Below are 12,805 nucleotides of genomic sequence, written 5' to 3' on the forward strand. Positions count from 1 at the left end.
GACCAGAAGAGGCCCCTATCTAATTTGAGAGAATTGTCAGACTGCATCTGGGCTGGACAATGCTTCCTGCTCGGGGTGTCTGTAGTAGATAAGGGCCCAGACTCTTGCTTTCTGTCTAATCCTTTGCGGGTCCATCCTACCTATAAAATATAAATCACCAGAAAATGACAAGAGACACATTGGTACTGTCCTAGTTAGGATTAGCAATGCTGCGGTGAAACATCATGACTAAAACCAAGATGGAGGGAGGGGAAAGGGCTTCTTCATCATAGTCCATCACCGAAGGACATCAGGAAGGAGCTCAGGCGGCAAGAACCGGAAGGCAGGCACTAACTCAGAGGCCAGGGAATGGTGCTGCCTACTGACTCGCTTCCTGTATCTTGCTCAGCCTGCTGTCTTACAGAACCCAGGACCACCAGCCCAGGGAGGGCACCAGCCCCAAGGGCTGGTCCCTCCTCCATCAATTACTACTTAAGAAAATGCTCGGGGCTGGAGAGATGGCTCAGCGGTTAAGAGCACTGACTGCTCTTCCAGAGGTCCTGAGTTCAAATCCTAGCAAACATATGGTGGCTTATGACCATTTGCAATAGGATCTGATGTCCCCTTCTGGTGTGTCTGAAGACAGCGACAGTGTGCTTACATATATAAAATAAATCTTTAAAAAAGGAAGGAAAGAAGGAGGGAAGAAGGAAGGAAGGAAGGAAGGAAGGAAGGAAGGAAGGAAAGAAAGAAAGAAAGAAAGAAAGAAAGAAAGAAAGAAAGAAAGAAAGAAAGAAAGAAAGAAAGAAAGAAAGAAAGCTAGCTAGCTCTCGGCAGGCTTGCCTGCAGCCCAATCTCATGGAGGAGTTTTTCTTAGTAGAGGTTCCCCCTCTGTGATTATAGGTTGTGTTGTTGACATAAAACTAGCCAGCACAAGTACTTCTCAATATTTCAACACATGTGGCCCAGGGCCTATGCTGTTTGCCTTGTGAGGTATGATATCCCTGACTTCCAGTTTAGAAAACAAAGATCAGGGAGGTTGGAGTGTGGTAGAAGAGAAAATACACAGCTCCCTTTGGGAGCCAGCTTGGCAGTTTCTCATGAAACTAATCACCAGCTTGCCACAAGCCACTCACTCAACAGATCAGAAAACAAGTCCCCATGTGAACCTGCACTGCAAGGATATTTGCAGCTATTTTGTTCCTCAGAGGACTGGGTGGCTGTTGGACAAGGTCCAGTACGCACTTACACAGTGGAATATTATACAGTCCTGAAGAAGCAAGCTCCTCAGTAACTCAAGTGCACTTTGCTGAGTGAAGGGAGTCTGCCTACTCTATGATTCCATTGATTTTGAATTTCAGCAAAGGAGAAAACACAAAGACGAAAAGCAGACTGGCAATTGCCAGGGATTTAGGCAGTCTTTTGGGAAGCGTAGGGACATTTTTAAAGTACAGAATAAATTCATATGGCATTATGTAGTGGTGTCTGTGTAACAATTGTATGCTGCTTAAAGCCCACAAAGTAACTTTCTGTATGTGGACTTTACATTTTTGTTTGTTTGCTTGCTTGCTTGTTTTTTTTTCAAGACAGGGTTTCTCTGTGTAGCCCTGGGTGTCTTAGAACTCGCTCTGTAGACCAGGTTAGCCTTGAACACAGAGAGATCCTCCAAGTGCTGAGACTAAAGGCGTGCAACACTGATGCCTGACTTAAAATTTTAAATTGTAAAAAGGAATAGGATTCGGATCAACCAGGAAAACAGGCGTTTGGACCCCTAAAACCCTTGTAAAAGCCTGGGTAATGGCCACCTGGAGCCCCAGCGCTAGGAGGGGCAGGGAGAGACCAGCACAGCCTTGGGGCTCGCTGGCCAGTCATGTTGACCTTCAGGTTCAGTGGGTCACCCCACCTCAAAAGCTAACTAAGGTGGAGCGTAATGGAGGAAGACCCCTGACACCAGCCTGTGATCTTTACATGCGGGGCACATGCAAACATGTGTAAACATATGAATATATGTGCACATATATACACAAAGCAAACAAATAAAAATGTGAAATGTTAATGATTGTGCTGCTTTTCGTCAGTTGGGAAGAGGGAATCTCAACTGAAGAACTGCTGTGTTGTCCTGTGAGCAAGTCTGTGGGACATTCTTTCAATTAATGATTGATGTGGAGGGACTGTGGGCAGTGCCAGCCCTGAGCAGGTGGTCCTGAGTGGCACATGGCAGAAGCAGAAAACCCACTCCTATGAGCGTCCCTCTACCCTTCATGTGTGTATTGTTGCATATGAGTTTTTGCACACATGCATGCACATGTATACACACACACACACACACACACACTGATAGTCATCTTATACAGGAGCCAAGTAGACTGATGTATGACCATGTCAGGGACAATTTTAGAGAGAAAATAATACCATGGCATTGGGAAAGTATAACCCAGACAGCCTTGAGCGCATGCTGATAGAGTAAACAAGTAATGAGTTACCAAAAAGAAGAAGAGTCTTTTAGAAAGACTCCCAGATTCTGGGTGGCTGCACTTCCCTCAAGGGAGAGGAGCTTAACTCTCTAGTGGAGCATACGTAAGAACCTGCTTCCAAAGGTAGAGTGAATGAAGAGAGGGTGCGGAGGAGGCACAGGAAGTGACGTCATAGGGAAAAACCTTGGTGAGCGCTAGCTTGAGCAGGTGACCAGGGCTAATGTTTCCAGTGATAAGCCTCATCAATACTATGTCCCTTTGATATGGCCAGATGACAGTGGCCCTTCGAGCTCTGATATCTCTCCTAAGCCTCACAACCTTATGTAATCCTGGGGGAAAAATAGACAAGTTCAGGAATATTCCCTCAAATATTTTACTTGTACTTTTCAAAGCTAAAAGTTGTCAGAAAGTGTGAAGTTTGAGTGTTGTCACCCAGGAGTGCCATCTGAAACAGATGGGATGCCCTGCATGAGGTCTCAGGACGGATAGAAATCAGTAGAAAAATCAGCCACTAACATATGAAATTTAATTAATAGTAATAGCAATGACCAGTCTTGGGTCTGTAGAGAAGACTGAAATGTAATAATGTGAAATGTACCATGTGGTGAAGGTGTGCAGACACTTCTGTTCAGTATTTTCTACTTATCTGTAAATCTAAAATTATTCTAAAACCATCAGTTGGTTCACTTAGAGTCTAAAAGTTCCTATAGGGTGTGGTATTTGTTTTCTGGAGCTGCTGCATGATATGACCGTGGGTGGACTCTAAAATTCCACACACTAGGGCCAGTGAGATGGTTCAGTGCGTGGAAGAGCTTGCCTGCAAGGTTGATGACCTGAGTTTGATTCCCGGGACCTGTGAGATGGATGTGGAGAGAGTTGTCCTCTGAGGTATACAGGAGTTCTGAGGCACTGGCACAGCCACACACACAAAACAAACAAGTAGAACACAACCCAGAGAACACTGTCGACTAGCCACCCGGGAGTTCTTTGGTGGAACACCTGTCTAGCATCTGCAAGGGGCTGAGTTCAATATCCAGGCCCATAACATGGCAAAATAAAGCCAGCCAGTGGGCTGGAGTCTGAAGTTGGTGGCAGTGGTGTCACTTGTACAAAGGAGTCAGCAGAGCCACCTTCCCTAAGAGGCCTTAGGGGGTGGGCTGTTTTTCCTCTGTCATCTTCTAAAGCTGTAATATCTTCAACTCTCTCTGACCCTGTCAGAATGTCACCCCTTGCCTTCCGCTTCTATTTTGTTTCTGTGGTTTTTGAAACAGGCTTTCTCTGGCTATCCTGAAACTCACTCTGTAGATCAGGCTGGTCTTGAACTCAGAGATTTGTCTGTTTCTGCCTCTGGAATGCTGGGATCAAATGTGTGCACCACCACCACTTACCTAGAAAATTCTCTTCTGTAAGGACACAAGTGATAGCACTGGGAGTCCATATAGATAATTCAGGGTCATCTCACTCTAAATCCTTAACAGAATCATGCCATCAAACTATCTTGCCATGTACAGTAAGCATTCCCCGAGTTCCAAGGCCTAGGATAGACATTTTGAGGTGTGAGGTTTCCGCTTACTAAGATGCCAAGCAAGTTATCATTTTGTACGAGTCTTGGACACCTTATCAGGAAGTTAGATTAGACAAATTGCTCAGCCACCATGCTGGTTAAAGGGTGTGTTTAAGAACACACTGTCTTGGCCACATGAGTCCTGACACTCCCCTCGGCATCCTCCATTCCTACCCGAAAGTGAGATCTGTGGGAAGACACATAGTCAAGTAAACTGGGATTGGAGTTCCGAGTCCCGAGTTCCAATCTTGGCTCTGTTCACAGCTTTCAATGCGTTTCAAAGACATCATTGTCCACATGATTGAAGCAACTCAAGGAACAAATGGAAGTTAATCTTGCCCCGAGAGGTCACAATTACAGGATGTTCCTATGTCCAGTATCTCACTATCGGCTCCCAGTGCCATCCAGGAACTGAGTAATGCTTAGTAATGGTAGAAGTGCTGGCGTGGGCAAGGAAGCTTCATGCTGCTGGGGGGGAGGGGAGGGAGAGCCTTCTCGCTTCACACTCACGTCCCCGAGCTCCCACAGTCTAGACCATGGCTGGGAAATGGCAACCTGCTCTGGGACGACTGTGAGTTATTGATCAGTTCTTGTGTGCTTGCAGTCAGGCTGATGACAGGAAATAGGACCTTTGAGTCCAGGCTAAGCAGAGTGTCATTCTTTAACAGAGAACTCCAGGGCCCACGAGATGGCTCAGCAAGTTGAAGAACTTGCAGTAAGAGGCTGATGACCTGAGTTTGATCCCCAAACCCACAGTGAAAAGAGAACAATTCCGGAAAGAAGACGTTCTTTGATATCCACTCACATGCCTGAGTGTGCACATGTGTGTATCTCTCTCTCTCTCTCTCTCTCTCTCTCTCTCTCTCTGGTTTTTCAAGACAGGGTTTCTCTGTATAGTCCTGGCTGTCCTGGAACTCACTCTGTAGACCAGGCTGGTCTCGAACTCAGAAATCCTCCTGCCTCTACCTCCCATGTGCTGGGATTAAAGGCGTGCGCCACCACTGCCCTGTTTCTCTCTCTCTCTCTCTCTCTCTCTCTCTCTCTCTCTCTTTCTCTCTCTCACTCACACACACACACACACACACACATACACACGTAACAACATAACAACATTCCATTTCTTATTTGTAGAGCTTTAACACAGAACAGTATACTCAGTTATTTCGTTACATCAGTCACATTTTGGAGGGCAGGCATTCCTCTGCTCTACTTGATTGACAACCCCCAGTCTCCTTTTATCCTGAAAATCCTCCAGTTCCCCTGTGGTAGTCAGTTTGCCCAGAAGCCCCTATCTCTCCATTCAACCGACTTGTCCTAAGCCATCTCTGGTCCTTCTTCCATGACAAAGCCAGAAGCAGCTAGCCAGTGACACCTGGTCTCTTCGGTCCCTGCAGTAATCTTCCCCGACTCCTGCATGTGCCCTCTGGATTCCCGAGGCCTTGGTGGTCCCCCCTCCTCACTGCTTACCTCCTCAGCCAGCCACTCTCTCCCCTGCAGCCGGATGGACATCTTTGAGATACCTTGCTTCCCCAGAACCTTCCACAACCTGCCTCTCTGCCTAAGACACATTTTCTACCCAAGTCTTGGTCTTTCTCATCACTGAGGGCATCACCTGCCTCTAGCGAGCTTCCTTGGCTCCACGCCTCTCGTTAGACGCCTCTGCTGGGCTCCCAGGGCCTCTGTTTCCTGCTGTTCCATGAGCACACTCTTTAGATGCCTGTGGTCTCTGCTCGATCGGGAGCCCCTCAGTGCCAGAGTTGATCTGCTCCACACCGATGGCCATGCTCACCAACAAGGTTCCTTTCCATTCTTGCTACTTGACTAAGGAGTAGGCAAGGGCTGAGGCTGGGCTATCATGAGGCCCAGGTCATTTCCTTCTCAGGACTATGGTTTCCCATCTGTACAATAGTGTGCCTTGTTGGCTCTCAAGCCTGGGTCAGTGGTGGGAGTGCGACGTTGGGTGGGGGTAGTGTCGGCAGCTGCACTCTAAGAAAATTTGGCCAGTCCTCACAGGCAACCCCAGACAAACAAAAGCCTGATCCCTGGATCTGGCGTGATCTGGGTCATCGAAGACAAAGGTCAATCCTCTGTGACCATCTGCAACTGACCCTGCTTGGACACTGCCTACCTACCTCCTGTCCCTTTCCCTGATTCAAGAGTCATACATGAAAAGGACTTTGGATGGCCAGGCTTCGGATGTGAGCCTAAGAGTAGTGTACATGGGGCTGCAAACGTGTGCTTGGATCTGTGGATGCTTCTGCAAGGGCAGCTGTGTGCACATGGGTGTGCGAAAGCATGCACAGGATGTCTCGGGTGCATATCTGTGTTCCCATATCCTAGGAGGGAGCATGTGCGTGGCTATGCTTGTGTGACAGTGGAGTCCCTTTAGTTTCCCCAAATCATTACAACTGGTTCTTTGGGGGCTCTAATGGCCCTGTACTGCCCCCCCCCAGTCTTCTTATTTAACACAGTGCTTGGGGATCCCAGTTTCTAGGGACTCCAACCTGTGTTAATCCACTACTGTTAGTAGAGTTCAGAACCCTGAGGGGAGGAGGGTGCACTCTCGGGTGGCACAGGGGACGGTGGCATGCTCCTACAGGCTCCCTCGACCCCTTTTAGGAATTTGGTGTTACAGGAGACGAAGCCCCGGGCGCGAAGCCTGCCAGGCAAGTGTTCTTCCACTGGGCGTTCAGTGCCAACCTTCAGACTCTTTATCATTGCCAAAGCTCCAGTCCTGGCCTTCTAGCCCTGCTCATCTCTTCAGCTTGCAGGGACCCCTGAAAACCCTTCCCATTCGCAGGACATGGCAAATGCCTGGTGACCTTTAGCCAGGAGGGAAAAGGCTGCTGTCTCACTTAAGTTGGAACAAAGTCTGGGACATAAGTCACATTCCCGGGCCCCCTTGGGGTTGGGCTGAAGCCCCGGGCCTAGCTGCGTGGTTTGCTCAGCTTGTTTTCTGCCCTTCGCTGCCTTCCCAGATCCATTCTGGAATTTCATTACTGTTGGTTTGTCTTGTTTGTCCCAGGGTGGTGTTGCTATATAGCCAGGTTGGTTGATATTGGTGATCCTCCTGTCTTAGCTTTCCAAGTACTGGATTACAGGCATATACCACCATGTCTTACCAGAGCATTTCATTCATTAGCCAGTCTCATGGGGCCTCCTCACCTTAGGGGTCTGCTTCTGGACAGGCCAGGAAAGATGTGCCTAGAACTATTACCCAGGCTCCCACAACCTGCTGTACAAAGAGGGCACTGAGGTGGGAATTTAGAGACCCTCCCTTGCCAGTTAAGGTGCTACATGTTCACTTCAACTCCCCTGCGGGGCTGAAACCATGTTGGCCATGACTTCAAAAAGCTCTAGGTTTGGAAAGTTTCTGATCCAGCTGCGGTGCCCCCAGTCCTGGGGTGGTCCCCTTAACTAGGCATGGTGACTCATGCCTTTTATCCCAGCAACTTGGGAGGCAGAAACAGGTGGCTCTCTGATTTTGAGGCCATCCTAGTTTACCAAGCAAGTTCCAGGTCATTCAGGTCTACACAGAGAAACTCTGTCTTGAAAACTCAAGTCGGGTGTGGTGGTGCATGCCTTTAAATCCCAGCACTTGTGAGACAGAAGCAGGCAGATCTCTGAGTTCAAGGCCAGCTTGGTCTGCAAAGTGAGTTACAGGATGGCCAGGGCTATACAAAGAAACTCTGCCTAGAATCGCACCCACCTACCCCACACGAGAGAGAGAGAGAGAGAGAGAGAGAGAGAGAGAGAGAGAGAGAGAGAGAGAGAGAGAGAGAGAAGAAAGAAGAACCTTCAGGATCAGAAGCTGAAAGATGGTTTAACAGTTAGAAGGCCTGGAGCCTGGAAGGAGGTCTTGAGTTCAATTCCCAGCCGCACCCATCTGGCAGCTCACAACCCTCCATGACTGTAGTCCTATGGGTCCAGTGCCCCTAATGCCTTCTGGGGTATGCAGATTTGCAGATGAAACACCCATATATACAAAAGACATAAATAAGTAAATCTTAAAATGAACAAACAAACAGGGTTATTATAGCTGGGTGTGGTGGTTCACGCCTTTAAATCCAGCACTGGGGAGGCAGAGTCAGTTGCATCTCTGAGTTAGAAGTTCTAGACCCCGTTAAGGAATAACAAAACCAAACCAAACCAACCAACAGATGGGCTGTGGGTGGTGAAGTCTGGGACTCGTCAGGTGGGCCTTGCATGATGGAAGGCCCTTACTTCAGAAGCCAGAGGCTTGGGTTCCAGCTTCCACTCTCTTGGTACCTGGCTGGGTGGCTTTAAGGGGGTCAACTGATCCTCTGGGACATGCCAGGAGGGAAATGTGTCGAGGTACGGCATTTTAGAATGCAGAGATCCAAGCCTCAGGCTGGGGGTGTGGTAGAGTGCTTGGCTGTCTTGCCTGGAGCCTAGGTTGGCTCTCCAGCACCCACAACCTGGCATCGTGGTTCGTGCATTTACTCCCAGAGCTTGAGGGACAGAAGCAGGTCAGAAGATCAAGGTCATCCTGGACTACAGGTGACCCTGCCTCAAAACAACAGAGTCAAGCCTCAGTCCCACATCTTAGAATAATTGAACCAGTTACTTACCCAGCCTGTGTTTAGTTTGCCCATCTGTCACTGAAGACCGTCACGGGAGTGACCTCGCAGGTCCTGGTGAGGTCTAAGGTGGGATAGAGCACACAGAGAGCATTTGGCCGGCCCCTGGCACACCGTGAGCTCTGAAATCTGGTGGCTATTTTTGTTCTTGTTATGTACCAAGGTTGTATAACTGTATCTGTCCTGTGGCCTCGCTGACTTAACACAGCTCCCAGGCTTTGTGACAGCCAGAGGACGCGCTGCATAAAGGACATACTGGTGGGAACAGTTTTAAAGGGTTTCACCTCCCTGGCCCAGCTGTGCCACCTCACATGCCTTCCTTCCCTACGGGCTTCAGGCACAGGGCTGGGCGCCCAGCTGGATGCACAGGGCAGGTGAGCTCACCCAGGTCGGGGTGAGCATGTCTCAGTATCTGCAGGGTCCACCGAGTGTCTTAGCCCAACCCTGTTCTCTTCTACTGCCTGAGGTGAATGAGAGTCACGCAGGCTTCACCTTTGCCCTACTTCCCTGACAGCTCTCATCCTGACACCGGCTTGTGTCTTCAAGTTAGAAATGTTTTTATTTTGGTAAGAATCCCCTTTTCAGTTTTTTTTTATTATTATTTATAACTTGCAGTATTGAGGGAGTAGGGGGTGGTGAGCTGCATGCCAAGGTTGCATTTGGCGATCAGAGCACATTATTTCTCTTTCCACCATGTGAATTCGGGGGTGGATTCAGCAAGCTCCTCTACCCACTGAGCCGTCTCACCAGCCCACTTTTTTATCTTTTAATTACGGCGACACAGGTAACATAAGCCTTGTTCAAGCACACAGTCCACACCACCTGCAGGACTTGTGCTCGCTCACAAAGCCTGAACCCAGCTTTCCATTCCCTCCGATGTCCGTCTTCCTTTTCTCCTTCAATATTTTATTTCCTGTGTGTGAGTGTTCTGCCTGCGTCTATACATGTGCACCCCATGCCCGACTCAGAAGAAGGCATTGAATCTCCTGGAACTGGAACTGAAGACAGTTGTTAGCTGCTGTGTGGGTGGTGGGACGCAAACTCAGGTCCTCTGGAGGAGCAGTCAGTGCTCTTAACCACTGAGCCACCACCAAAAGTCTCTGAGTTCAAGGCCAGCCTGATGTACATAGTGAGTTCCATCCAGGACATCCAGAGCTACAAAGTGAGAGTCTGTCTCAAACAAACAAACAAACAAATGAACGAACAAACAAACAAACAAGCAAATAAGCAAACAGCAAAACCTCAAATAACCAACAATTAAAAAAAAAAAAAAGAAAGAAATATTTATTGATCATTTCCTATGTGCCTGATGCCCGACCTAGAATGCAGAGGAGACTCACCGTTTATCACAAGCTGTAAAGATTTAAGATTCAATGAGCTTGAAAAAAATATAAAAGATAAATTTTGTCCTTTAGTCATTCAACAAACTTCCTCTGCCTCCCCATGGAACCAGGAAGTGGCAACATAAGATCCCCTTTCTTCCTCTTCCTGGAGTTTTTCTGACTGGTGTCAGGGTGATGGAGCCCCGATTCCTGGGCCTCTCTGCTGACCTAGCTCCCACCCAAGAATTGCACAGCTGCTAGGGAGATCTGTGGAGCAGGCGCCATATTCTCTGGATATCTGGGAAGAACAGTGTATTGGGAGCTCAGATGCTGGGTCCAGCTCTACAGGAGTCCAGTGACCTTTCTTTAATTTCTCCCCCTCCCTCTATTGTAAATCAGAATTAACAGCACTCTGTTCACATGCCTCACACACCCTCGTCCCAGCTAGACCAGATCGAATGGCTAAGCTTCACGTCAGGAACCCCGGGGCTCTGCTCGCCCACATTCTGTGGACGGTAATTTGTGTGAGTTGTCCTTTAAATGGTCAGTCATCTCTGTGGCTGCTCCAAAGCAGTCCTTTATTCCCCCACCCCAGCCCCTTGCTTCTTAACACAGAACAGCCCCAGCCCCTTGCTGTCTCACCTCCACAGCACAAGCAGACAGGACTGTCCAGAAGCAGACAGAGCCAGACTGGGCCAGAGGTCACAAAGCAAACAGACCTGCTTTCCTCTTCCCAAGTGAGTCACTTAATTACCTGAGCTTGAAAGATCCTCTTACCAAAGCAAATAAAGCAAAACCCACAGGATCTCTAGCAGTTAGTGCTGGAGGCCATCCACCTGTGTGTGGGGTGGGGTAAGGGCATGGGCTGGGGGGGATGGGCTGCCTTTGCTACCCTGACCACTGAGACTGCTGAATCAGGGACTGCTAATGGTTACGTTTGTTTTTGAGTATTAAATGGTCCTGTTTAATCTCACACCATCTCTTTGAGAGATCACTTGCAAGGTATGCAAGGTTAGGACCTCTCTGCGAGGCATGGAGAGGCTGGCTTTGCAAACACCAGACAACCTAACACTGGATCTTGTTCTGAGTGCTCCTCTGTGGAGTTGTACCCCACAGCTCAGGAGGCCGAGAGGGTGACTGAGTCATGCCAGTGGTGTGCCTGAGCCCAGCAGCCCTACCCCAAGCCCTGGCTCACAGCTCTGTAGTTAGGATGGTCCTACAGGGACACCGCCCTTTTCTTCTCTTTCTTCCCCCTTTCTCCTCATTCCCAGTTCTCCTTTCCTTTCCTTTCACTCCAGCACTAGGGATGGGAACTAGAACCCAGCCCCCGCTAGATAAGCATTCTTCCGCTGAGCTGCAGCCTCAGGCTTCTGACTTTTTGAGATAGGATCTCACTAAGCTGTCCAGCCTGGTTTGCACCCACTCTGGAGTACAGGCTAGCCTTGAATTTGAAGGGACATAAATCTCTGTCTGCAAAGTTTAGACTTCTGCTTGGAGTGCATGTGACAAGTCTTCTGGGGCTTCCCATGTGTCAGCAAGTGTCCTTCACGGCCGTCTTTCTTCGTGGGTATACAACAGGAGACAACCTCTGTGCAAGCTCTTAAGCCATGTTCTAAAAACATCTTCACTTACTCCTAAAGTTCTGGTGTCTAGAGCGGGAAAGCTGGGTTTGGATTTGCAAGCTCTTTTCCAGAATTCTAACTGCGAGCGTACACACAGGACGCATGGCCATTACCCTGTTTTTCATAGTCGGCAAATCTACCCCTTTCTCTGGCCCACCACTTTGCAAAGCAAAAGTCTACTAGAAGCCCCTAGAAAGACAACAGACGGTCACCCTGTTCCAGCACCCAAGCAGCAGCACGCTGCCTCTGGGGAAGAACTGAAGCGGCGCCCAGAACATAGTTCCTTGGTGGTCCCAAGAGACCCTGGGAAGAGTGGTAGACACAGAAAGCCTGTCTGGGGAGGGTCAGGAGATCACCTCCATCCTACAGTCTTCTTTATCTTCCTTGCTGATACCAACTGGAGGGGGGCCCAGCACTATGGAGGAGTGAGAACTCTCTTCCACCAAAGACCAACTGTAGATCCAAGGCAGCAGGTGGCTGCCATGGGAGAGGTTCCAGGAACACAGAGTAAGCTTGTGAACTAACTAACTGGGGGTGGGCGGGCAGGGGGCGGCATCGAGGTTGTTAGGCAGACAGGGTTTTGAGGCCCCGAGTTCCCACGTAATGAAAACAAAATCCAGTAGATGTGATAGAAACTGCTAAGTACCATCGACCCGGGGACTTTGTAGCCCAGCCCCCTTCCAAAAGGGCAGACGCCCTTCTTTCTGTAGTCGATCTTAATTTTTGATAATTTTATTTTCTCTTTGTACAGCCTATAAAAGCTTACTGACAAGCTGCCCCACTGGGCCTTTCTGGGCCTCTTCCCGTCGTGAGCACTGCCCAATTGATGTGTCTTTTAATGCTCAAATAGGTTGTTAAATTTCATCTAAAGTCTTTAAGAAAGACCCGCTTTCAAGACCGAGGAAGATGAAGGCGGGCTGCCCAAGCTTGCCCCACTTAATAGAGACCCCCCCCCCCCCTCCGCGTGTCATGACTAACACAGGAGCTAGCCTGCAGCAGTGTACGGTGATAAGGAAGCCCTGTGGAGGGATGCTGCCCGCAGCAGCGTGTTTAGGAGAACCTTCAAATGGGGTGAGCCCTGAGCAAGACTGCATCAAAGCTGTAAGCCCTTTGGCTTGAAAGTCATTGCTGGCCAAGTCAGAGGGAGATCACAATGGTTCAGTCTGAGTGACAGCTTCACGGGGCTGAGGCGCCTAGGAAATTGGTCGAGCAGAACGTCGAGTGGGTCTGAGAGGGCAATGCC

The sequence above is a fragment of the Apodemus sylvaticus genome, chromosome 1 (assembly GCF_947179515.1).
Source record: "Apodemus sylvaticus chromosome 1, mApoSyl1.1, whole genome shotgun sequence".
Taxonomy (NCBI): Eukaryota; Metazoa; Chordata; class Mammalia; order Rodentia; family Muridae; genus Apodemus; species Apodemus sylvaticus.